This window comes from Astyanax mexicanus, chromosome 21 (genome assembly GCF_023375975.1).
Source record: "Astyanax mexicanus isolate ESR-SI-001 chromosome 21, AstMex3_surface, whole genome shotgun sequence".
In the NCBI taxonomy this organism is placed as follows: domain Eukaryota; kingdom Metazoa; phylum Chordata; class Actinopteri; order Characiformes; family Acestrorhamphidae; genus Astyanax; species Astyanax mexicanus.
In genome coordinates this window covers 39,216,101-39,243,320 of record NC_064428.1, presented here as the reverse complement: position 1 = coordinate 39,243,320, position 27,220 = coordinate 39,216,101, and the positions used below count along the sequence as shown (strand labels likewise).

General features: G+C 38.8%; 1 pseudogene; it reads right to left on the bottom strand.

The window, feature by feature from the left end:
* Window positions 1–13,033: 13,033 nt before the first annotated feature.
* The window catches only part of LOC125785620 (hemicentin-1-like), an 83,436-nt pseudogene continuing 69,249 nt past the window's right edge, over window positions 13,034–27,220 (bottom strand).

Sequence of the window (27,220 nt, the reverse complement as noted above, 5' to 3'; positions counted from 1 at the left end):
AAGGATCAACACAAGTACAACTTCAGAATCATAGCAGATGATGATCAAAAGAAATGGATGGGAATACCTAATGTCATTCTGAATGTTAATGGTGAGTTTATTTTTTAATTGTTTTTCCAAAATTCAACAATTTCAGTAAACAAAACAAAGAAATAATTATTTAGAATTGTCTCCTTCTCTCAGATCTCCATGTAGAATCTCCTGGAGAAGTAACAGAAGGAGAATCAGCAGTTCTGACGTGTAAAACCACCTGCAGTCTGACTGATCCAACATTCATCTGGTACAAAGATGGACGTCCTTTAACCACAGAGATGATCCAGAAGAATCAGCAGCTCCACCTGCAGACAGTCAGCAGTGAGGATGCAGGCAGTTATAGCTGTGCTGTAAGAGGATCTGAACATCTCCCCTCTACTGCTCAAACTCTCAGAGTCAGACGTGAGTAAAGTTCTCATTCTTCTCTAAACTCTGGGAATGGTTGAACCACACAGTGATATTAGAGATTAGCAAGAAACACTAAAGTCAGATCTGTCTCTAGATCCTCCAAAGAGCGTCTCAGTGTCCATCAGTGCCTCTGGTGGAATAGTGGAGGGAAGTTCAGTGACTCTGACCTGCAGCAGTGATGGAGACCCACCTGTGGAGATCTACACCTGGTTTAAAGGGTCATCATCAGTAGGAACAGGAGGAACCTACAGCATTCCCAACATCAGCTCTGAGGACAGTGGAGAATACACATGCCAGAGTCGTAATGAACTCGGAGAGAGAAGATCCACTGCTGTCTCTTTAAATGTTCTGTGTACGTTGATGACGTTTTAATATATTCCATTCAATGAATTTCTGTAAAACTCGACGTGATTCATTTCCTTCTTACCTGTTTGCTTTAGATCCTCCAAGGAACGTCTCAGTGTCCTTCAGTTCCTCTGATGAAATGGTGAATCTGACCTGTAGTGGTGATGCTAACCCACCTGTGGAGAACTACACCTGGTTTAAAGAAGGTAGAAGCTCACCTGTAGGATCTGGACACAGTTATGTTCCTCTACAGAGTGGATTCTACTACTGCCAGGCTCAGAACCAACATGGAGATCAGAGATCAGCTTCAGTGCCGGTTAATTTCAATGGTGAGAGACTTGATTATATAGACTGAACAAAAATGTTAAAGCAACACTTTGGGATTTGCTCCCAACTCAATGATTTAAGACTTTTTCTATGAACAGAAAAGGCCTTTTTCTCTCAAATTTCCCCTTTAATGGGTTAAACCAGTCACAGGTGCGGTATATTAATATGCTGATTAGACACAGTGATTATTACACAGGTATACCTTGGGATGGCCACAATAAAAGCTACTATAAAATTGCAGTTTTATAGTATTGTGAAATTTTTGGGGGTTCAGAAAACCAGTCAGTATCTGGTGTGACACCAATCCTGAGCATCCCAAACATGCTCAATAGTCACACAAGAACTGGAATGTTTTCAGCTTCCAGGAACTGGGTACAGATGCTCATGCTGTTTTCCTCACCTCATTGATCATTCTGCATGTGCTGTGCTCTTACAGTCATCTTTACAGGACTTTACACCTGTAATTGCCTAGGGAGAGTAGCAGCAACAGTGCTGAACTTTCTCCATTTGTAAAGCGTCTGTCTTACCATGGACACATGAACATCAAGGCTTTTAGAGATATATCTGTAACCCTTTCCAACTTCATGCAAGTCAACAATTCTTGAATGTAGGTCTTCTGAGAGCTTGATCTTTTGAGTGCGAGGCATGATCCACATCAAGCAATGCTTTTTAAGAATGGACAGTTTGATTTCACAGAAGTTTGATATACTTGGAGTTATATTGTGTTGTTTACGTGTTCCCTTTATTATCTTGTTTTTGAGCAGTGTATTTATGTGTAATATCTCAGCAGGCCTCTGGGTGGCGCTGTATGCAGTTGGTGGAGTGGTTGGAGTTTGTGCGCTTGCAGCTTTTCTTACTGGACTTTTCTGCATGAGGTGAGAAAATGAATAAGAATGAAAAGATTGGGTTGTTTTTCTATCAGAGACATTCGTCTCCTGTTTTAATATTTATATTTATTTTCTACAAGGAGACGGAAGAAGCAGGATGTGAATACGGATGAGGACATCTACCAGGTGAGCTCTCACAAAGTTCTTCATATCAGTAGATCAGTCCATCAATGTTCCTCAAGGGATTTGGTTTCTAGGTCTTTGCTTTGCTCCCTGATCCTCTGAGAACCCAGAGCTCTTCTCACTGGGACTCTAATCATCTTTTCTCGGGTTTTGCAGAATGTTGGAGATATCTCTTGTCCTCCTGATGAAGACTCCTCCAGTACTCATGTTTATGGGAATGTAGAGGTGAGTTTTTTCATTACTGGGCTTTTATAATTAAATTTTAGAGCATCTACTGATGTTCTCTTTCTCTCGGTTCTGCAGAGTGTTGGACATAAAGCTCCTGATGATGATGATGATGATGACTACTCCAGTATTGCTGATTACGAGAATATGGACGCCACTGTTAAAAAATGGTAACGTAAAAAAAGTTACAAACTTGTTGGAGCTGCAAAAATACTTTTAATCATTTCTAATATTTTTTTAGTTCTATATAGGACCATATATATTTTTGCCTGAAGATTAGAAAGTATTTATTGGAGGAAGTTACTCATGCTAGTAAAACATGTCTTAATTTACAACGTAAATATTGACAAAATATAGATATTTGCATGGAAAAAGAGGTTCCTTAGATTTATTTGGCTTGTAAAGACTAGAAAAACAGTCCACATATCAGAAAACATGATATGAATGTGATTTTCATTTTCAAGCAGTTCTTTTTGGTGATGATTTGGATCTCATGCCCAACCAAACCCAACTAAAATAATGTTTCATAGTCCAAAAAAATCTAAACTAACAACAACCAATATAGTCTATTGAAATACTCAAAGGGTTTGTTGTGAAAGACCCTGTTTTAGAACATTTATCCATGATGGCTGAAAATGTGTTGGTCATGAGACCAATTAAAGCCAATTAGAGCCACTAAATCATATTTTTTCCTTAAATAGCTGAAATTTGTTCCTTTGAAGTAATGAAACATACCAGTCCCACTTATTTTTTGTTTATAAACATGCCTGACCTTTAAAAAACACTTTTATTGTGGTAATTTCTGCCTCTACAGCGCCCTCTCAGGTTAAACTCTGCTATAGGCGAGGATGATGTTTCCGTGTAGCGGTACTTTGGTACACAAATATATCACAGTATGCAAATCAGCCAATAATCAGTAATACCGCTCCCCTGCTGACGTCCAATCATCTGCGTCTCACCACTCTCAGCCAATCAGCCAATTTTTGAAGTTAAGTTGATTTTGTTGTATATAAACATCTAAAAATGTATACCTGAAAAATACAATCTTGTGGGATCTTTCCCATAGAATGAGAGCAATCAACCCTGAGATCATCATCATCACCATCATCATTACCATCTTCATCATCACCAGATTCATCACCACCATCACCATCACATGGTAAACCAGAGGAGGAGCAGAATGGAATGATGATCTCAGTATTTTGAAAGATTTAGATTTTCCTACTTATTTAGCGTTTAAAAAGTCTGCATTTTAACCCAAATCCCTGAGATAATTTTACCTGCAGAATTTTATGTGCTAAGTTTTTTTTAAAGCTTTTATTTTAAGAGGAATTGACGTAATGTATAAGCAGAGCTGAGAGCTTAAATTTTGCTTATGCTAAAAATAATGTGCAACATGTTCTTGCTATGAAATGTGGAATTCTGTACATATTTACCCAATTTAGAGATACTGGCTGAATAACACAGTGTATATAACACAGTTATATAGGATAGGATGGGCAGTAGGGGTTACAGTGTATAGAGCTCATAATTTAATGCATAATGCTCTAAAATAAGTGAACTAACATTACAATGATTTGTTAAATCTTATAGCTCTAATAAAAATAATATACACATGATAAACATGCCTCTGATTGTGTTCTTTTATATATTATTTTATTTAAGAATTATTCTAAAGAGCTAAAGAGAACACGGGTGATGTGATTTAGCAAAAGTATTCAGTATTATAACTGCATCACTATTTACTATACACCAGGTATATTAAAAATGTTCTAAGAATTGATGTTAAATATATTTGATCTATTTACTTTAGAGTACAAATATACACTTTTTGTTTCTGTCTTTTTTGTAAGTAGCACACTTCTAGTAGGCTATATTTCATTGAGTATAAAAATATATATTTAATATACTGTACTACAGTATTTAGCGTGTTACAAATGTACTTTTTTACATTTTCTAAATGTAGTAATTTAATTTAATGTTTTACCTTTTAAAAGATTACATGATACATTGTACTTTAAGTGAACTACTCTAACAACTGTTTTTAACATGTAAAATGTAATGTTAAAATGTACAAAAGTATATTTGTAAATAAGTATTTTAGAAGTATATTTAATTACATTAAACTAAAACTGTATTTCATAGTATTCTATTTATTTAAAATACACTGTATTGTACTTTTTAAAAAGTATGATCACAGTTTACTTTTAAATTTGACAAAAGCATAGAATTAATGTACTTTTAATATACTTTAAGTAAGTACATAAATCTGCTAGTATATTTACAGATACTTAGATATTTCATAATATGTTTTATGTACAATTAAGTATATATATATATATATTTAATGTTTCATCTTCAGTTTATTGGCCTCCAGCATTTGCTTATGTTTCTTAATGAAGAACACTGGACAGTTTAGAGACAAAAAGAGTTTCTCTAGTTTTCTCTAGTTTTGATTTACTAATAAGATATTAAGATTCTCAGATGTCTTTTTAAAGATGATGTGCAGATATTATTCATTTGAACTGTTTTTAATTCACAAATAAAACTGCAAAAAAACGTAAAGATTGTAGTGATTTTATTTAAAATGTTGTACATTGAGCTCTAATAGTTAGAAAGTTAGAAAAATAGACATTTTTATACAAAAAATCACACACATTTTATTACATGTGCAAGTGTACACATTATGACACATCTGAAACAAAAGTAAAAAATAAACCATTAGCATATTTCTACTTACTAAATCACTAAATCTGTAACAGTGTGTACTTCACCAGTAGTTACACTGTTATAACATGATTGTTAACGTGTAATTACACAGTTATTACAGACACTTGTGACTAAAGTACTGAAATAAAATGTTCTGTAAACTGAACTTGTAATAGTGTTATGTTAAATTACTATCAGAAGTTCAGAGTATATTTCATGACATTCTTTAAGTACATGACACCAAATTTATTAGTGCAGCACTTTTACAGTTCACTGTCAACAGTAAGGTTCCAGTTTCTAGCAGAAAGTATTCTCTGGTTAATAGAGACAGTTACTCCAACAAAAGCAGAATAAACTCTTTATAATATCCTTGATTTTAGAAAGAACCTTTAATAAACACATTGAGTCCCAATACCTTTGCGAATACTGTATAAAATATAATACAGGATCTAGATTTTGGTAATTTATAAGTGTAACTGTGATCTGATGGATGCAACTTAAAGGCAAAGTTGAAAAGCTATGATATGTGAAAGTGCTATACTGAATTTCTGATGGCAGTCCATTAAAAACTGCGATTTTAAATGTTTTTAAGATTTTTTCCTCCAGAAACTCCTTCCTACAAGAAAACTATTCCAGGTGACTCTCCATCATCAAGACACTGAGATTAAAATATCTGCAGATCTGTCCTTAAAGAGAAATCTAAAATAAAAAAAACATATTCTGGTTTGTTTAACACATTTTGTTCACTAAATAATTCAGCATGTGTTCCTGTAGAGCTTTAATATAGTCTTCAATATTACATTTACAATATAAAAAAACAGAAAAAGAAAGAAAAAACACATTGAACAACATTTGACTGTTACTGAAAATTAATTAAATGAACACTTTGTTTTTTTTATTCTATATATTATTATGTGTATTAACATTTCATATGATGGTGATGTCGTCACTATTGGGACTGTCTCTGTCTGCAGTTTGTGAATGAACAGGAGGAGGGCGCTATTTCTGTACTGCATTAAAAGGTCAATGAATAGTGCTCCTATTGCAAAGCATAATTAATTCTCTATTACTTTGAAAAAATAATTATTCTAATATAAATATTTATATGTATAAAAATAATTTACAAATACAAAAGTTGTTGTTTTTATTACAGTCATATAGAAAATTTACAAGAAAAACATAAAGGAAAAAAAAGGAAAAATAAAATATATGGAGAAAGACCACTTAAAATATATGAAATTCTTTGATTTTACCAAATTAAAAACCTCTGGAATATAATCAAGAGGAAGATGGATGATCACAAACCATCAAACCACCAAACTGAACTGCTTGAATTTCTGCACCAGGAGTAAAGCAGCATAAAGTTATCCAAAAGCAGTGTGTAAGACTGGTGGAGGAGAACATGATGCCAAGATGCATGAAAAAAAACTGTGATTAAAAACCAGGATTATTCCATCAAATATTGATTTCTGAACTCTTAAAACTGTATGAATATGAACTTGTGTCAGGTCATTTATTAAATAAATAACAAATAAAAGAGGAGTAATAATGACATAAACAAAAAGGAAAAACAAAGAAACAAACGAGTAACTGAAACAAGACTCAATAAACAAAATAGGGCAAGGAAAACAAAGGAATAAACAAGATATGAAAAAGGGAAATAAACAAAGAAATAAACAAGGAATAAACAAGGGCTAAGACTAGAGAAAACTTGGAACGACAAAACAATAGAGGTTAGTGCAAAGACCAACAAAGAAACACAGACACAAGGGGACTATTTATACAAACAGGAAGCACACACCTGGGGAAACAGGTAACGAGGGGGCGGAACTACAAATAGACACGTGATGGAAAGTTACTGGGGAACAGAAGAAACGACTTGTTTTCTTTGTATTTCAGAGGTCTGAAAGCTCTGCATCTTTTTTTTCTGTAAATAAATGCTCTAAATGAGAATATTTTAATTGGAATTTGGGAGAAATGTTGTCTGTAGTTTATAGAATAAAACATCCATGTTCATTTTACTCAAACATAAACCTATAAATATCAAAATCAGAGAAACTGATTCAGAAACTGAAGTGGTCTCTTAATTCTTTCCAGAGCCATATACGCTTTACAGTATAAAGTCCTATTATTTTAAAAAGACTTGCTTTACAGGGAATACACAAGCTTTTCAAGTATTTATGTTTATGGTTTAAACATATATTTATGTCTGCACATCACAGCTAGCAATGGATGCATCCTGAAGTCACTGAATGCATCATTTATTAGAATAGAAAGTGTCCACCAACATTTGTACATACAGTATTGTGTAAGTAGTAGTCAATACATTATAAATATCTTATTATATAATTTGCAACATTTTGAATAGTTTAATTTTAACTCTGGTAAAAGGTACAATAAAATGTTTTGTTAATTCAAAATGATCTTACCGTCTTGTAATGAGGGTCATCTCTGAATGTACAAATCTGAAGTAGTTTTTAAAGTGTCTCATTTCACTGTAGGCTGATGATGTACTTTAACCTATTAATATACTCTTTCCTCTTACAGGAAGCATGTGACCTTCTCGGCAGCAGCCAGTGACATGCTGATTTATCTACCAACTCTGAGACTGTGGCACTTTCATTTCCTCATTTCAGTGTTTTGATGGTTCCCTGGAGACAGCGGTCTGCTGCCCATCTTCCTCTGCTGCTGGATTCATCAATGATTTCTGATGTTTTAGATTAGCAAATGATCAGGAGTAACATGCTCATAATAAATACTTTATTTATCAGAATTAAACATCAGAATTAGGGTTTGGTTTTAGGTTAAAGGCCAATGTTAAGGTCAAGATCATAGCCTGAGTGAAGGTCATGGTTTAGGGTTGAGGTTATGGTTAAGATTGGCATTAGAACCAGGAAGAGGGTTAGGGTTTAGGTTGAGGTTATGGTTAAAATCGAGATTAGAACCAAGATTAGGGTTAGGGTTGAGGTTATGGTTAAGATCTGAATAAGAACTAGGAAGGGTTGAGATTATGGTTAAGATTGGGATTAGAGCCAGGAAGGGTTTAGGTTATGGTTAAAATCGAGATTAGAACCAGGAAGAGGATTAAGATTTGTGTTAAAGTTATGGATGATATTGGGATTAGAGCCAGGATGAGAAATAGGAGTTTTGGGTTGAGGTTAAATGTAGCCCCAAGAATATGGTCAATGTGAAGCCTAGGTTTTTGGTTGAAGCCCAATGTATAATCAGGATGAGGGTTAGGTTTACGGAATTACTTGGTTTAGGCCAGGATTACATCCAGGGTTAGGTTTACGGAATTACTTGGTTTAGGCCAGGATTACATCCAGGGTTAGGGATGCAATTGTTTTAGGCCAGGATTATGTCCAGGGTTAGGGTTAAGGATTTACTTGGTTTAGGCCAGGATTAGGGCAAGGGAAAGGGCTACGGATATGATTATTTTAGGCCAGGATTATGTTAAGGGTTAGGGATAGGGATATGCTTGGTGTAGGCCAGGATTATGTGCAAGGTTAGGGATAGGGATGTGATTGGTTTAGGCCAGGATTATGTCGAGAGTTAGGGACAAGGGTATGCTTAGGTTAGGTCAGGATTTTGGACAGGATGAAATTTAGGGATAAGCGTAGTTTAGGTGAGAATTATGGCCAGGGTGATGCTTAGAGATATGCTTTGTTTAGTCCAAGTGTAGGGGTTACATTTTGGTTTAGGTTTAGGATTAGGACCAGACCCTTTGTTACACAATCCAATATCCAGCATGTTCTTTTAGGTTAAGTTTGTGTGCAAATGCTACATCAGAATATATGTGTGAATTTAAGTGAGATTTATACTGCACTTTTATCTTGTGGCCCATCTTGAGCTTCCTGAATATGTGCAGCTCTTAAGCGAGGTTTGAGAAACCACAGAATCACACATCCGCTGTACTTATGACCTTCTGGAACTTGCTCACTGAATGGACAAATAAAAAAATGCAGAAAATTCTTAAAGCAAATGACTTAAAAAAAGAAACTAAGAAAATAATACATTTCCTAATATTCAAAGGTTTTCTAGATATTTCTAACATCATACTTATCAAGTCTATCTGTGGATGTGTCATGGTTTAGACTATGGGGCCTATAGTAAAGCATCATTTAGGCCAGGATTGTGGCCAAGGATATGGATGTGATTGGTTTATGCCAGGATTATGGCCAGGGTTATGGATAAGGTTTTACTTGGTTTAGACCAGGATTAGGGCCAGATATATGATTGGTTTAGGCTAGGATTATGTCCAATATTAGGGTTAGGGATATGCTTGGTTTAGGCCAGGCTTAGGGATGGGGATATCATTGATTTAGGCCAGGGTTATGGCCATGGTTAGGGTTAGGGATAATGTTGGTTTAGGCCAGGATTATGATCAGGGTTAGAGTTAGGGATATGGTTGGTTCAGGGCAGGATTATGGCCAGGGCTAGAGTTAGAAATTTGGTTGGATTTGGGCCAAGATTATATGTTGGGGTATTATTGGTTTAGGCCAGGGTTAGGGCCAGGGTTAGGTTTAAGGATTTACTTGGTTTAGGCCAAGATTATGGCCATGGTTAGGGATAGGGATATTATTGATTTAGGCCAGGATTATGGCTAGGAATTTGGTTCTTTTTAGGCCAAGATTTGGGCCTATGTTAGGGGTATTATTGGTTTATTATTGGATAACGGCTATGGTTGGAAATAGGGATGTGATTGATTTATGCCAGGACTATGGCCACTGTTGGGGATAGGGGTATTATTGTTTAGGCCAGGGTAAGGCTAAGGATTTACTTGGTTTAGGCCAGGATTATGTTCAGGGTTAGGGTCAAAGGTTTTGATTTAAAGTTAATCCTAGAGTTAGGATTATGATCAGGGTGGTTACATTTTGGGATGAGGTTAAATGTGGGTTTAGGTTTAGAATTAGGACCAGACTCTTTGTTTCTTAGATCCAATGTCCAACATGTTCTTTTAGGTTATGTTTGTGCGCACATGTCACATTTGAATATGCGCAGCTCTTAAGCGAGGTTTGAGAAACCACAATATCACACATCCGCTGTGCTTATGACCTTCTGAAACTTGCTTACTGATCAAGCAACTTTTTCTTTATGGCGTGAATTCTTAAAACAAATAAACTTAAACTAAGAAAATAATAAATTTCCTAATATTCAAAGCTTTATCCTGCATTTCAGCCATCATACTTATCAAATCTATCTGTGGATGAACTCTGTGTCATGGTTTAAGACTATGAGGCCTATAGTAAAGCATCATTTCCTCTGCAGCTTTGTCTTGAACTTCCTTTATCATACTAATCTTGCTCTTTGAACACAGAGAGAGAGAGCATATTTTCTATGCTTCATTATTTGCATTTTAATTACCATTATTCATTATTTACAGTTTATTTCTTTATCAATTTCTGCAAACATTAAATCAAAGTAATATGTTTATTAGTATTATTAGTCAACACCACATGAATAAACTTTAAAATACTTCAATCTTTAACAAAAGTTGAAGTCTAATTTAAAGAATAAACTAATTTTTGACTCATCAACACATATTTCTGTCTAATTCCAGATTAATAAACTCCAGATATTTGCTAGGTGCAAAACCCAACTTGTGAGGTTGTATTAAATTACTGAGTTTATGTGAATGTTGGATTAAAAACTGCACACTGGAAGCCAATAGATTAAAGTGTGAGAGCCATCAATAGAGCTTGAATTTACAACCATATATTGGCATGTTGAGTGTGTACTCTAGTTTCTGACACCATCAGTGTTTATTCATTTTCTCAAGACTATCTTAAGTCAGTTATAGTTGTAGATCATTTATTATGATTATGCAGCCTCTATGTTGTAAAACTGTCATTTTCTGAGCTATGTATTTAATTCACCTGACCATTAAGTTCAAAGGAGATTTAAACCATTATAACTTAAATATTAGCTTTAAAGTTGAATGAACTTAAGTTTTGAGTCACCATTACTTTAAATATGTTTGCAAGTTCCATTACCTTTCCATTCTATAGAAATGCCAAATTGCGAAATTGTCCCCATGCTGTTGACTTTGCAACTAAATATATAGCAAAAACCAAAGACCTACTCACTTCAGTCATTCGTAAGTGCACCATATAGCAGAATAACATTTTTAGAAAACAATTTCTGGAGAAAAACTACCTGTTGGAATTAATCACTGGAAAAAAATGATAATGAAATGGACGGGGCTGTTTTGTCATTGAAACATATTGTGATGGGCGGGATTACACGTCATACTGCAACCAGCCAGCAGGTGCTAGACCTGTGACTGCTTCACTTCACTTCATGCTTTTATACAGTAAAACAAAATGACGGTTCTACACATTGATTTAGTGTATATGTACTTTATTACAGAAAGAATACACAAATTAAAAATATAGAAATGATGTTTGAAAATGAAGCAAAGCAAAGGCATAAAAGTGACTTATTGAGAACTTATTGATAACATAAGCTTTCAGCTGTTTATACAATAAAATTCATAGCGAAAATATAATAAACTGTGAAAAATATTGGGACACCTGCTGAAACAAAATGTAATAAAAACAAGTTTATCTATAGTTTTTTTTTTCTAAGTAGCTGTTTCTACTGTCCAGGGAAGCATTGCTGTGAGGTTTTGATTACGCTCAACCATAGGAGCCAGATCTTAGATGATCACCACCAAACTCATCCCCAAATCATCCCATCCAAAAAAAGAAGTTATTCTATTGGCAAGAGACTAGACAAGCTGTTTTGTGTATCTGCACATCTGAGCTAGCAATGCATTGAGTACAACTTTAATTAAAGCATTTGGAAGCATGAATCAGAACAGGTGTCCAAAACAGAGTGTATTCAGTGCTGTGCAAGGAAAGGTCTGTCCATAGATGGTCCAAAATGACAATGAAGGAGATGTTCTCACTGTTGCTTTACCAAATTCTATGGGATGGAAATATAGTTTAGAAGACACACACACACATATATATAAAGATATAGTTATTAGACAAACATTTTGTTTAGTTCATATGAATTTAACTACGTACAGTTATTGCTAAATAAAGCTTGATTCTAAATTGATAAATGATTTATTAATACATAACTTGAGCTCTGTTGTAAAAAAACACTAAGGGCCCATTTTAGTGATTTATAGGTGAGCCATCAAGCATGCAGCTTGATTTAGGGCGTGTCAGTGTGTCATTGCTGTCATAGCCTTGCTCAGCCTTAAAACGTATGAAAGGCATATACTAATTCTCTTAATTAATCATGGGTGTAGTTAATTTTGGGCGTAATGTAAAATAAACCAATCAGCGTGTCACTTGCTGTTGACTTTAAGAGCCAGGAAAGCTCTAACTGTGGTGGACCTGTGTTTTTCACTGCCAAGATAGCAATACGCCAGAAATTTACCTGAACACACCTCATTTCCAGACCACCACGCCCATGAGTGTAGATATATTCAGAAGCACTATTGCTATTTAAACGATGCAGGTGGAAGGTGTGAAAATAGACTGTTGACAGGGTGTAAGATAGCAATGAGCAATGAGGTAGTGCCTCGTAATTGCATGGCATGGCCTTCTGCAAGCCACTATTACATTCACTGAGACTAGGTGGACTGAGGAGTTCACAGTGTAAACTGCTGGTGTGATATGATGGTCGGTCACCCCTAGTAGTGATAGGAGGAACAGTAGGAGCTCAGTGATATGTGCAGAACATCCTGCAGACACAAATGTTGTTGCCTTTCATAGCAGAACGCCCAACTGAATAGAATTTTACAGCAGGATAATGCTCACCCACACACAGCAAGAGTTTCCCAGGAATGTCTCCACCAGATTTCTAGATTTAGCATCAATCCACCATCTATAGAAGCAGCTGAGATGCAAGCTTCTAACTCACATAACTGTACATTTTCCCCAATAAACTAATAGAGTTTCCATTCACTTTAATGCTGTAATCATTAAATATATTATCACTACATCAACGCAGCTTTAATATTATAAACTCACATCTATGTCGACATAGTCTGAATTTGTGGATGTTTTATCATCATCTTGGTGAGCACTGAGTCCAATGTCCTGTAAAAAAAAGAGAAAAAGAGAAATCATTATTTAACCAAGTCCAAAATAATTTGTTTTTCAAATTATCAGATTTTTTTCTCTTCTTCTATTTTATTAGAGATTAAACACAGATTAAACACAGTAATGTACTTTACTGTGATTTGAGGTAGGAACTGGCTGTTGTCCTAAAGTAGCTGCAGGTTTCTGGACTGCTTAACTGCAATAGTATATTTCCAATAAATATATATAAAAACAAAATGATACGTTTATTTGATTTTACCAAATTAAAAACCTCTTGAATATAGTCAAGGGGAAGATGGATGATCACAATCCATCAAACCAAACTGAACTGCTTGCATTTTTTGCACCAGGAGTAAAGCAGCATAAAGTTATCCAAAAGCAGTGTGTAAGGCTGGTGGAGGAGAACAGTTATAATCACAGATACAAAACATCCAATCCTCCTGAACAAGAATGAGCAATTGAGTTTGTGGAGATAAATGTGAAAGTCTTGTTGGTGCCATCTATAGGGCACAGTGGGAATTGCATATAAATTGTGTTTGTATTTTTTCATAAAGTTTAAAGGCCTAAGAGTTGCACAGTAAAATGATGCAGTAATGCCATATAACACTTTATAAAGCCAGAGAAAATTACTTCTATTGGATCATTGTAAGATATTATCTTACAACTTTATTATTCTTTAATATGCTACATTAAACTCACTTTCACATTCTCATAATCTGGAATGCTGGATGCGTCATCTTCAGATGGCTTGGCGTTGCCTATAATGTCCTGCAGAGGAAAAAATCAATAATAATAAAAATAATTACAGGGGTTTTGCTTTAATGGGTTAAAAAATCGATCTATTATGTTGGGAGTAATAGTGATTTCATTAATTTCAAGATGCTGACCTTTATTAATAAAACACACATTTAAAAATGATACTCCAGGGCTCAAGAACATAAAGATTTGTGGTTAAAAGGGATGTTGGTGCAGTTGGTCATCCCATTATTTGGGATTGCTAGTGGAGGGGTTTAGAAAAGTCCTGATGTCTATGCTACCATCTGACTCCCCCTTTTGAATAATGGTAAATCTCAAAGTTTCTTCTTTGTATCCTGATTTGTATTCTTTTATATATTTTTACTGAAACCAATAAAAATGTTTCTGTATTGTCAAAATATGCTAATTCTTTAACATCATAAACTTACCTCTACTTTCAAGTAGTCTGAATCACTGGATGCGTCATCATCACAAGGACCAGCTTGGTGTCCAATGTTCTGCAGAACAGACAGGTAAAAGAAATGTTAAGTTATTGGTGGACATTTTTCCAATAGAAATAAATGGGGTGCAAAGTGTCGCCACTTTGCAACCACTGACAACCACTAGCAACCATTTGGGATACCATAGTAATTTCTTGGCAACATTCTAGTAAAACCTGGGAACTGGGTGTTTCTGTAATTTCATGTATTTGTCTGCCAGACTGCCAAAGACAAGTTTCCATTTCATAAATGTAATGGACAATAAAGTTTTATCTATCTATCTATGAGGTATTGCCTCGTAATTGGACGGCATGGCCTTCAGCCAGCCACTATCATATTCACTGAGACTAGGTGGACTGAGAAGTTCACAGTGTAAACTGCTGGTGTGATATGATGGTCGGTCACCCCTAGTAGTGATAGGAGGAAGAGTAAGAGCTCAGTGATATGTGCAGGACATCCTGCAGACACAAATGTTGTTGCTATTCATAGCAGAACACCCAACTGATAGCATTTTACAGCAGGGTAATGCTCACCCACACACAGCAAGAGTTTCCCAGGAATGTCTCCACCAGATTTCTAGATTTAGCATCAATCCACCATCTATAGAAGCAGCTGAGATGCAGCTTCTAACTCATCTCAATTGTACATTTTCCCCAATAAACTAATAGAGTTTCCATTCATTTTAATGCTGTAATCATTAAATATATTATCACTACATCAACGCAGCTTTAATATTATAAACGCACGTCTATGTCCACATAGTCTGAATTTGTCGCCGCCCTTCAAATGTAACCATGATGATACACCTGTAACATCCTAGCAACCACTGACAACCACTAGCAACCATTTGGGACACCATATTAATTTCCTAGCAACATTCTAGTAAAACATGGGAACCAATAAGCAACATCATGTCAACTACCTAAAATATAATAATAGTTACATTGTCACAACCACTATAGAACACCAAAACAAGCACCTGGGATACTACAGCAACAATTTAGGTAATTTTCAATTTTGTTCAGCTTTCAATGAGCATATATTGAGTCAGGACTATGATGTAACAGTTTTGAGATTTTGGGATCGACCCATTTTACAGATCTGCTTTGGCTCCATTTGAAGTGGGAACCACAGTGTTTAAGGTTCACGGTTTCCACTTTCATGTACAGAACTCTCCTTATTCAACTATGCCAAGATTAAAATAAAAAAAATAAAGAAATATTATTTTGTTTAAACTGATACAAGTAACTTTTGTTTCTTGTCAAAACAATTAAACGACAGTGAGTAAAAATATTAATGGAGATGGTGGCCCCTACCACACCCTCTTTAGTTCAACAGTGCTAAATGTATCTAGAAGAAGGTGAGGACCAGATACAACGTTCACTGATTATTCTTTAATATAGTAAAGTGTGTAATATTAAACTTACATCCACGTTCTCGTAGTCTGGAATACTGGATGCACTGTCATCAGATGGCTTGGAGTTGTCCACAAAGTCCTAGAGAACAAAAAATAATCAGTCAGGAATCACATTAACAGCCCATTCTTTGGATTATAGGGATATGTAACCATTAATTACAAGATTCATGCCTCTTATTAATGAAAAGGAATAAAAAATGATACTTCAGGGGTCAAGAACTTAGAGATTTCTGGTTAAAACTAATTTTGGTGCAGTTGGTCATCCCATTATTTAGTTTGATTTGATTGTTGGTGGTGGTGTATAGAGAAGCTAATTTCTGAAGATCTGGCTTTCCATTTTAATCTTTGCCTTTTTTAAGTACCATAATCTGTATTATCACGAGCTGTGTACCCTAGAATTGCATTTTCTGTGGTGTAAATATTCAATAACATCATGAACTCACCTCTTCTTTCAGGTAGTCTGAATCACTGGATGCATCATTGTCACAAGGACCAGCTTGGTGTCCAATGTCCTGCAGAACAGACAGATAAAGTGAAGATATAAGAGAGCTATGCTTTTTTTAGGGGGATCATTAATCCTAGCAACATCATAGCAACCATTTGAGTTATTGTACTAAGGGCCTAGCAACATTTTAGCACCAAACTGGGAACCACATTGTGTACATAACATAGTAATCATACTGTCACAACCATCCAGAACCACTTATGAACACCATATAAACTTGTTAAAAACATCTAAGATACCTTAGCAACAATTTAGCATCAGTACAACAGCCACAATGAATGCTACAGTAAATGCCTAGTAATAACTAATAAATGCTAAAGTGACCACCTGTTGTACCTTATCAACTACAAACTAACCAAATGTTTAATAACCCTGAAGCAACCACACTTGGAACCACTCAGAATCACTATAACAACCACCAGGAATACTACAGCAACTGCCCAGAAATAATATCCAAGCAACAGCTAGGCAACACCATAAGAACCACATTTAATACCATAGTAACCACCAAGCAACACCATAGCAATTACTGTAGAATAGATACGATAGCAACCAATTAGAAACCACATACAAACAAAGTTAAACGTGTGCGTGCTGAAGTAAATGTTGCTCTCGAGGTGCATTTTTCTCCTCTCTGGTGCTTTTTTCCCTCGTGCACTGCACGAATTACCTGCTGCAGCATTTTGTGCTCAAATGAGGTTTTTGCGCTCGAGTTTTGAAAGAGGTGGTTTTGACAGTTGGGGGGCGGGGCCAGGGTCACCTCCCTCAGCGAACGCTATTGGCAGATATCTCCGGGGTTCGTGACGGACCGCCTACCTCCACGAACCACTCGGTCTGCCCGAGTTTACTGCCCGGAGTGACCCGCTCTGTCTGCCCGAATTTTCGCTCCGAGCACTAAACCCGGGCAGACAGAGCGGGTCGGTCCAGGCAGTAAACCCGGGCAGACAGAGCGGGTCGCTCCGGGCAGTAAACCTGGGCAGACCGTGCGGGTCGCTCCGGGCACTAAACCCCGGCAGACAGAGCGGGTCGGTCCAGGCAGTAAACCCGGGCAGACAGAGCGGGTCGGTCCAGGCAGTAAACCCTGGCAGACAGAGAGGGTCGCTCTGGGCAGTAAACCCTGGCAGACAGAGTGGGTTCCTCCGGTCACTAAACCCGGGCAGACCGAGCCGGCAGGCTGGAGAGCGGGCTGTTTGGATGTTAGCATAGGCAGCTAGCTAACTCACCTGCTGTCCTCCTTTCCCCGCCCTCCTCCGGCTCGTGGAGGTAGGCGGTCCGTCACGGAGATATCAGCCAATAGCGTTCGCTGAGGGAGGTGACCCTGGCCCCGCCCTCAAACTGTCAAAACACTCAGTCGCTGACACTGAGCGCAAAACACTCAGTCGAGCAGAAACTGCCGCAGCAGGTAATTCACACAGCACATAAAAAAGCACCAGAGAGGAGAAAAATGAAGCTTGAGAGCAACATTTTTATCACTTTTTTCTCACTAGTTTCACATCTGTGCTCACGAAAAGTTAATTTACACACACAAAACATTAAAACACACTGGTTAAAGAAACTGGAAAGAAACTGATCCAAATTAATTTCCTTCAGGATTTGCACTTCTTTTCTTTATTTTTTAACATCTTTTAACTCACTTCTACATTCATGCAGCCTGAGTTACTGGATACATCCTGGTCAGCAGGAGGTGGGTTGATGTGCTCAGAGATCTGAAGAACAGAACGTTAAAAGGCAGGTCAGAAAATGATCCTTTTCAAGCCAAAAAGAACAGAAGGCTTAAGCGACCCATCACTGTCTGATTAATAACCAGAACTGTGTCGTTACTCACCATGTGCACTTGTTCATCCACATTTCTGCTCCGCCTCTTTCTCCTGCTCTCAGGGAACAGTCAGTATGTACAGTATATATTAAAAACTGTTGTGAATAATATTTTGGACTTTTGGGCTGTGGCTGAATGTTGCCAGATTGGATTATATACAGTATTTACTTTTCTTTGGTTTGTGTGTCCTATTATGCAATGCACAAAACACATACAGTATATAATACAAACATGCAGATAAACTCATTTAAATATTGTTTTTTGTAATTAGTGATATTTAAGATATTTAAAGTATTTTATTTAAGATCATGTTGGAATAAACCCTGTAATATGGTTGATATGATGAACATCAGCTGTTTGGGTGTTTTTTAAAACATGTTTTATCCAGTGAATTGGTTTTATCTGAATCCCACTGTAACAATCTGGCAACCCTGATGGCTCGCTGTCCGCTCCGTTTGCTCGGCTGTCTGTCGCTTAGTAGCGAGACCTGCAATGCATTCTGGAACACAATTAGCTCGCTTAGTAAGAGGCGAAGTTTACTATAAATCATGATGCATTATGGGAGTTCATTGTGCCTCAAAATCACGTTCGAATTCCCTCTTATGATTCAGACACTCATAAAAAAAATGGCTGACGTATTTAATAGTATGTAGGGAGCCATTTCGGTCACAGCCTTGATCTTTTTTTAAATGTGTGCAATTTTGTAAAATATAATTTTGAAATGTAATGCAGGCTTTTGATTCTTACCTCACCAAGAAAATTACAGCTGCAACCCCACAAACTCCTACAGTCACACCAACAGCTGCATACGGGACCACCCGGAAACCTGCTGAGATACAATCAACTGTTAGACAACCTCAACACAACCAGAAACTGCATAGAAAACTATGCAGATATAGATCAAGTCAAGTCAAGTGAACTTTATTGTCATTCAGACTTTACAACAGAGTGCATAGCTGAACGAGATTGCGTTTCTCCAAACTCCAATGTGCAGAAAAAAACACATAAAAACACAGACATACAACTAACATGACATAAATAACAAATTGACAGTGCAGATGCAGAATAGGGGTAATATATATGCATGTATGTATATTGCACAAAGTCATAATATAATATTGCACATTATAGCAATAACTTACCTAAGCTATATAAAATAAGTAAACATAACACTGTAAACTTGAAATGTGTAAAGTGATAAAGTGACAAAGTGCTTAATTTTAAAGAAATAAGTCTATTGCACAGAATTTGGAGCATTTAAAGGATATCAATGGCAGAGATTTTATTATTTTGTGCAGTTTCATGTGAATATGAAACTTACATCTCGAGCCATTAGCTCAAACAAACCGCAGCCATGGCTTAAAAATGACACACTCAGGGAACTACGCTCCAAACTCCGAGCTGCCGAAAGAAAATGGCAAAAAACCCAAAAACAAGCAGACCTAAATAATTACCAACTGCTCCTGGCTTCTTTTTCAGCCAACCTCACTACTGCTAAAGCTGAATTTTATCACAATAAATTCTGCTCTCTCACAGACTCCCGGAAACTATTTGCTACATTTAAATCACTACTCAACCCTCCGCCTCCTCCTCCGGCTACATGCCTTACGGCTGAAACACTTGCCTCATTCTTTACTGGCAAAGTGGCAGCTATCAGCAACCAGTTTACTGATGCACAATGTAGCAGTCCTACTGCATCCTCTACTGCCCGGTGTCCCTCCACCGAAGGCGTTGCTTTCTCCTCGTTCACTCCTCTCACTGAGAACGAGACACTGGCTCTCCTAACACGTAGCCGTCCTACTACGTGTCCGCTTGACCCAATTCCTTCAAACCTACTGCAAACTATCGCACCTGCAATCATTCCGGCTATCACTCACACGATCAATGCCTCTTTAACTTCTGGTGTATTCCCGACTGCTTTCAAACAAGCACATGTGACACCACTGCTTAAAAAGCCTTCTCTCAACCCCACCCAGGTTGACAACTACAGACCGGTCTCACTACTACCCTTTCTCTCTAAAACACTAGAAAGAGCTGTTTTAAATCAGGTCTCTGGCTTCCTCTCCCAGAATGACCTTCTGGACCAGAACCAATCTGGGTTCAAAAAAGGACACTCTACCGAGACAGCTCTGTTGTCTGTGACTGAAGCGTTGAAAACTGCCAGAGCTGCAGGTCAGTCCTCAGTGCTCATTCTGCTGGACCTCTCGGCCGCATTTGACACAGTCAACCATGACTTCCTCCTAACTATACTCTCAAACATGGGGATCGCAGACAATGTGCTGTCATGGTTCAGATCGTACCTCACTGGGCGCTCGTTCAAGGTGTCGTGGCAAGGAAAGCTGTCCTCAGCCCGCTCCTTATCCACTGGGGTTCCCCAAGGTTCGGTACTGGGACCCCTTCTCTTCTCCATATACACCACCTCTCTTGGTCAGGTTATCCGCTCACACGGATTTTCCTACCATTGCTTTGCTGATGACACCCAGCTATACCTGTCGTTCTCACCTGAAGATCACTCAATCTCTGCACGGATATCGCAGTGTCTCTCTGACATATCCTCATGGATGAAGGAGCATCACCTTCAATTAAATCTCTCAAAGACTGAACTTCTGGTTATACCAGCAAAACCATCTTTTCAACACAACTTCTCTATAAGTATCGACTCTCTCTCTCTCTCACCGACAAAGGTTGCTAGGAACTTGGGTGTTCTGGTTGATGATCAGCTCTCCTTCACGCACCGTGTGGCCTCAGTTGCTCGGTCCTGCCGCTTTGCGCTCTATAACATCCGAAAAATCAGACCGTTCTTGACGCAACAGGCCACCCAACTCCTGGTGCAAGCGGTCGTCAACTCACGCCTCGACTACTGCAATGCCCTGCTAACTGGCCTCCCGGCCTGTGTAGTAAAACCACTCCAGATGATCCAGAACGCAGCAGCACGTCTGGTCTTCAACCAGCCAAAACGGGCACATGTCACCCCACTGCTCATTGAGCTCCATTGGCTACCAGTTGATGCTCGCATCAAATTCAAAGCTCTTATAATCGCCTACAAGGTAATGACAGAACAGGCTACTTCCTACCTGCACTCGCTCCTGAAGGCTTACGCTACCTCCCGGCCGCTGCGCTCCTCCAGTGAGCGTCGCCTCGCTTTTCCAAAAACTCACACAAAGCAATCCAGACTGTTCTCATACAGAGTTCCCCAATGGTGGAACAAACTACCTTCCACTACCAGATCAGGAGAATCTCTCGCTATCTTTAAGAAACTCCTGAAGACAGAGCTCTTCAAAGAGCACTTACTCTCCTAACACCTCTAACTAACTACCTTCTACTACCAGATCAGGAGAATCTCTCACTATCTTTAATAAACTCCTGAAGACAGAGCTCTTCAAAGAGCACTTACTCTCCTAACACCTCTAACTAACTACCTTCTACTACCAGATCAGGAGAATCTCTCACTATCTTTAATAAACTCCTGAAGACAGAGCTCTTCAAAGAGCACTTACTCTCTTAACACCTCTAACACACTAACTACTTCTAACCTCATTTCCTTCTTCCTCTCCTTCACTCCTCTATCCTATTACTCCCCTTTGTCCTCCTTTTATCCCTATCCAAAGATGTTTTACCTTTAAACTTATTTTACATTGTACTTGACTATTGTAAGTCGCTTTGGACAAAAGCGTCTGCCAAATGTAATGTAATGTAATGTAATGTAATGAATATGTGGTGAGGACCATAAGTGTTCAGTATTTGTTGAGTGATCAAGAGTTTAAGTCTTTAAGTCTGCTCATCCGGAAGTGTTTAGCAGTCTGATGGCCTGTGGAAAGAAACTTTTGTTCAGTCTGGAAGTCCTGCACCTCATGCTGCGTTAACGTTTTCCAGAGGGCAGCAGTCTGAACAGTCCGTGAGCTGGGTGGGTGGCATCTCTGACCATCCTGGTGGCTCTGCTGTGGCACCTTGATGGGTACAGATCTTTTACAGGTGGAAGTGAGGTCCTGATGATGCGCTCTGCTGTCCTCACTACTCTCTGGAGTGATTTCTGTTCTGCAATTGTGCAGCTGCTGTACCAGACCGTGAGGCTGCTGGTCAAGATACTCTATTGTTCCTCTGTAGAATGTTGTGAGGATGTGAGGGGAAGGTTAGCTCTTCTCATCCTTCGTAGGAAGTGAAGGCGCTGCTGTGCTTTCTTAACCAGGGAGGTGGTGTGTGTGGTCCATGTCAGGTCGTCTGCGATGTGCACCCCCAGAAACTTGATACTATTCACAGACTCCACAGTTTTGCCCTGGATTGTGAGTGGTGTGTGCACTGTGCGCTTCCTCCTGAAGTCAATAGTCATTTCTTTTGTCTTGTTGACATTCAGTGACAGGTTGTTTCTGTCGCACCAGGCAACAAGTTGGTTTACCTCCTCTCTGTAGGCGGACTCATCGTCATTACTGATGAGGCCCACTACTGTAGTATCATCTGCAAACCTGATGATGTGGTTTGAGTTGTATTTGGCACAGCAGTCGTGGGTCAACAGAGTGAACAACAGAGGGCTCAACACGCATCCTTGGGGAACACCAGTGTTCATGATGGTGGTTTGGGAGGTGTTTCCTCCAACTCGCACTGTCTGCGGTCTGTCTGTGAGGAAGTCCAAAAATCAAGTGGCACAGTGAGGTGTCAATGCCTAATGGGCCAAGTTTTTCTACAAGGTGCTGGGGGATGACCGTGTTAAAGGCGGAGCTGAAGTCAATGAACAGCATCCGCACAGAACTGTTCTTGTTTTCCAGATGGGTCAAGCTCAGGTGGAGTGCTGTTGATATGGCATCATCAGTGGAGCGGTTGGGGCGGTATGCAAATTGAAGTGGGTCGAATGTTGGAGGCAGTCGTGATGTAATGTGTTCTTTGACCAGTCTCTCAAAGCACTTCATTACGATGGGAGTCAGTGCGATGGGTCGGTAGTCATTCAGTGATGCTGCTGGTGACTTCTTTGGCAGTGGTACAATGGTTGTAGCTTTGAAGCACTGAGGCACAATGGCTTGGCTCAAAGAGGTGTTGTAGATGTCTGCCAGGACATGTGCCAGTTGTTCGGCACATTCCTTAAGTACATACCCTGGAATGTTGTCAGGACCTGCTGCTTTCTGAGGGTTGACCTTGCGCAGAGCCTTCTGGACATCAGCTGGGTCTAGACAGAGGATTTTATCATCCAGACTAAGGGTAGCTTTTGTTATTGGGGTGATGTTGTTGTCCTCAAATCTGCTGAAGTGGGTGTTGAGTGTGTTGAGGAAGTCAGTGCTGTTATTGCTGAGTGGGGGGCGTGGCCTGTAGTCCGTGATGGACTGGATGCCCTGCCACAAGCGCCTGGAGTCTTTGGAGTCAGTGAAATGGTTTTGAATTTTCTGTCCATAAGCCCGCTTTGCTGCTCTTACACCTCGGTTCAAGTTAGCTCTAGCAGATCTGAGAGCATCCTTGTCACCAGACTTAAAAGCAGCATTACGTGCACGTAGAAGGGTATGCACCTCTCTAGTGAGCCAGGGTTTCTGGTTGGCTCTTGTGGTGATGTTCTTGGTAGCAGTCACATCTTCCACACACTTGGACACGTATCCCATCACTGACTCAGCATACTCTTCCAGATTGGTGTGATCATTGACAGTGGCAGCCTCTTTGAACATATTCCAGTCAGTGCATTCAAAGCAGTCCTGAAGTGCTGAGACTGCTCCCTCTGGCCAGGTCCTTATCTGCTTCACAGCTGGCTTAGCTCTGGTCAGCAGTGGCCTGTATGCTGGAATTAGCATAACAGAGAGATGGTCTGAGTTTCCAAGGTGGGGGTGGGGGGCTGTTTGAATGCCTTTTTTATGTTTGTATAGACCCGGTCTAGTGTGTTTTTTCCTCTGGTTGCAAAGTTCACATGTTGGTGGTAGTGCAGAAAAACTGACCTCAGATCAGTCTGGTTAAAATCGCCTGCTGTAATGAAAACACAGTCTGGATTGGCATTCTGTATCATGCTGATGGATTGATACAGAGTGGAGAGAGCTTCCTTTGTGTTAGCACTGGGATGAATGTACACTCCCATGATGTAGATGGCTGTGAACTCTTTTGGCAGGTAGAATGGTCTACATCTTACCGTCAGAAACTCAACATCTTCAGAACCGTGGCTTGACACAGCTTTAGCGTTCGTACACCAGTTGTTATTGATGTAAATGGAAACACCACCACCCCGCGATTTGCCGCTGAGAGCGTAGCTCCTGTCCGCACGGAATGTTGTTAGCCCCTCCATGCTAATGGCGCTATCTGCTACGGCAGAGTTTAGCCATGTCTCGGTGAAGACAAAAGCACAGCAGTCTCTAATCTTGCGTTGGGTGGTTAATTCCAGCCTCAAATAGTCCATTTTGTTCTCCAGTGATCGTACATTGGCCAGTAAGATGGATGGAAGCGCTGGTCTGTGTGGGTTAGCCTTTAACCTTGCACTAGCACCTGCCCGAGTAAACTGAATTTATTTAAAAAATTTGAGGAAACCGGTTACCTTAAAGAAGTTAAGTAATGGGTAATAAAAACTTAAGTTAACATAACTTAGAACATCAAGTTATTACAACTAAAGAGGAAGTTGATTTAACTTTTTTTATTTTTGTTATACTGTAAGACTGGATAAGTTTAGTTTACTCTTTTAAGTAATGGTGAATGAAAACTTGAGTTAGCATTATTATAAATTAAAGCATCAAGTTATTATAACTAAAGGGGAAGTTGATTTATATGTAAGGTAGCCCAGTTAGTCAGAAACTGTTGGACACATCCAGTATGCAAATAGATTGTGACAGAAGCCAATGGAAAAGAAGCTGTTAATGGCAACAGACTAAACTCAGTTATTATAAGTTGGTTCAACTTCAGTTGAAATTCAGTTCAACTAACTCAAAATAGTTGAGTATTGTTTAGAAATATCCAATTTTATGTAAAACAGACTTAAATCATTTGAGTTCAAACAGCATTACAGTGAACTGGATGCTTTTAAGTTTGGAATCCTCTGGGAACCCTCACACCTGTATACATCATATAAGTAAGGTGTTATCTTGTGAACGGGGTTGAACACTAGCCGCCATGCTCAAAGCACGGAAATCGGCAAGTGATTCTGGCAGAAATCACATCCACATTCAATGCAGGAGAGAAATTAATTGCATATATTGCAGGTCAGTGCTGTGCACTGGACACTGGGATGCTCTCTGGAGGATCTAGAGACAGATCTGACTTTAGCGTTTCTTGCTAATCTCTAATATCACTGTGTGGTTCAACCATTCCCAGAGTTTAGAGAAATAAAGAGAAGAAGAAGAAGAAATCCTCCTCCTCCTCCCACTGTGATCCAAACTGCAGATCTGATCTGATCTTCTAAGGGAAGAAGATCATTTTCATCACTTTACTGAGTCTTTATTTAAATACTGGAAATATTTACATTATTATTCACCACCTACTCTGAACATCAATCATCACAGATCCATTCTGAGCTCCAACTGCATTCTGAGCTTCACAGTAGTACAGTCCAGTGTGATCAGCAGTGATGCTGATGATGCTGAAACTCTGTCCAGATCCTACAGGTGAGTCTCCACCATCTTTAAACCAGGTGTAGTTCTCCACAGGTGGGTCTCCATCACTGCTGCAGGTCAGATTCACTGAACTTCCCTCCACTATTCCACCAGAGGGACTGATGGACACTGAGACATTCTTTGGAGGATCTGCAGCAAACAGGTAAGAAGGAAATTAATCATGTTGAGAAAACCTAGTTGTAAGGAAAATCAATAATAGAGAATATAAACACGTCATCAACATACACAGAACATTTAAAGAGACAGCAGTGGATCTTCTCTCTCCGAGTTCATTACGACTCTGGCATGTGTATTCTCCACTGTCCTCAGAGCTGATGTTGGGAATGCTGTAGGTTCCTCCTGTTCCTGCTGATGATGATCCTTTAAACCAGGTGTAGTACTCCACAGGTGGGTCTCCATCACTGCTGCAGGTCAGAGTCACTGAATTTCCCTCCACTATTCCACCAGAGGGACTGATGGACACTGAGACGCTCTTTGGAGGATCTAGAGACAGATCTGACTTTAGCGTTTCTTGCTAATCTCTAATATCACTGTGTGGTTCAACCATTCCCAGAGTTTAGAGAAGAATGAGAACTTTACTCACGTCTGACTCTGAGAGTTTGAGCAGTAGAGGGGAGATGTTCAGATCCTCTTACAGCACAGCTATAACTGCCTGCATCCTCACTGCTGACTGTCTGCAGGTGGAGCTGCTGATTCTTCTGGATCATCTCTGTGGTTAAAGGACGTCCATCTTTGTACCAGATGAATGTTGGATCAGTCAGATTGCAGGTGGTTTTACACGTCAGAACTGCTGATTCTCCTTCTGTTACTTCTCCAGGAGATTCTACATGAAGCTCTGAGAGAAGGAGAGAATTCTCATTAAATTATTTTTTGTTTACTAAAATTGTTGAAATTTGGAAACACTTGCATCTGTATTTTAATATTTTAACTGATTTAATCTTATCAATGAAAAATATTACTTAGTAACTCACCAGTAACTTGAAGTGTGACACTAGGTTTTCCCAACCATTTCTTGTCCATCTCATCTGCTTTGATTCTAAAGCTGTACTCGTGTTCATCCTTCTTCGTTACGTTACTCAGTTTGAGAGAGTAGTACGTTTTATTATCAGTTAAACACTCAACCCTGCCTGAGTAATCTGGATCTACACTCAGATCAGTCGGCTCTCTCCAGAGATCTGGGTATTTCATACAAAATGCTGCTTTCAGTTTACTTTGGTCTAAATCTGCTGGAAGTGTAAAAGTGCCTTTAAAAAACACTGTAGATCCTTTTATAGCACATATTTCCTGCTGTTTGTACGTCACAATCAAGCCTTTTTCAGAAGCTCCTGAAACAAATGATGCAGTAAAGATCTGATTACTGAGGCTGGAGATTATCAGACACAGTTGATGAAAAGAGGAAAAACTGCAAACACAGCCAGATCAGATCATCCCAGCAATTTGAGCCAAGATCAGACCACAAGGTGACTGAAGAAGATTCCTGAAATCCTAAAAATATCATCAGCTGATCTACTGATATATTTTATCACCAACGCTGATGTTAAAGTTCAGCATCTACCAACAGAAAGGGT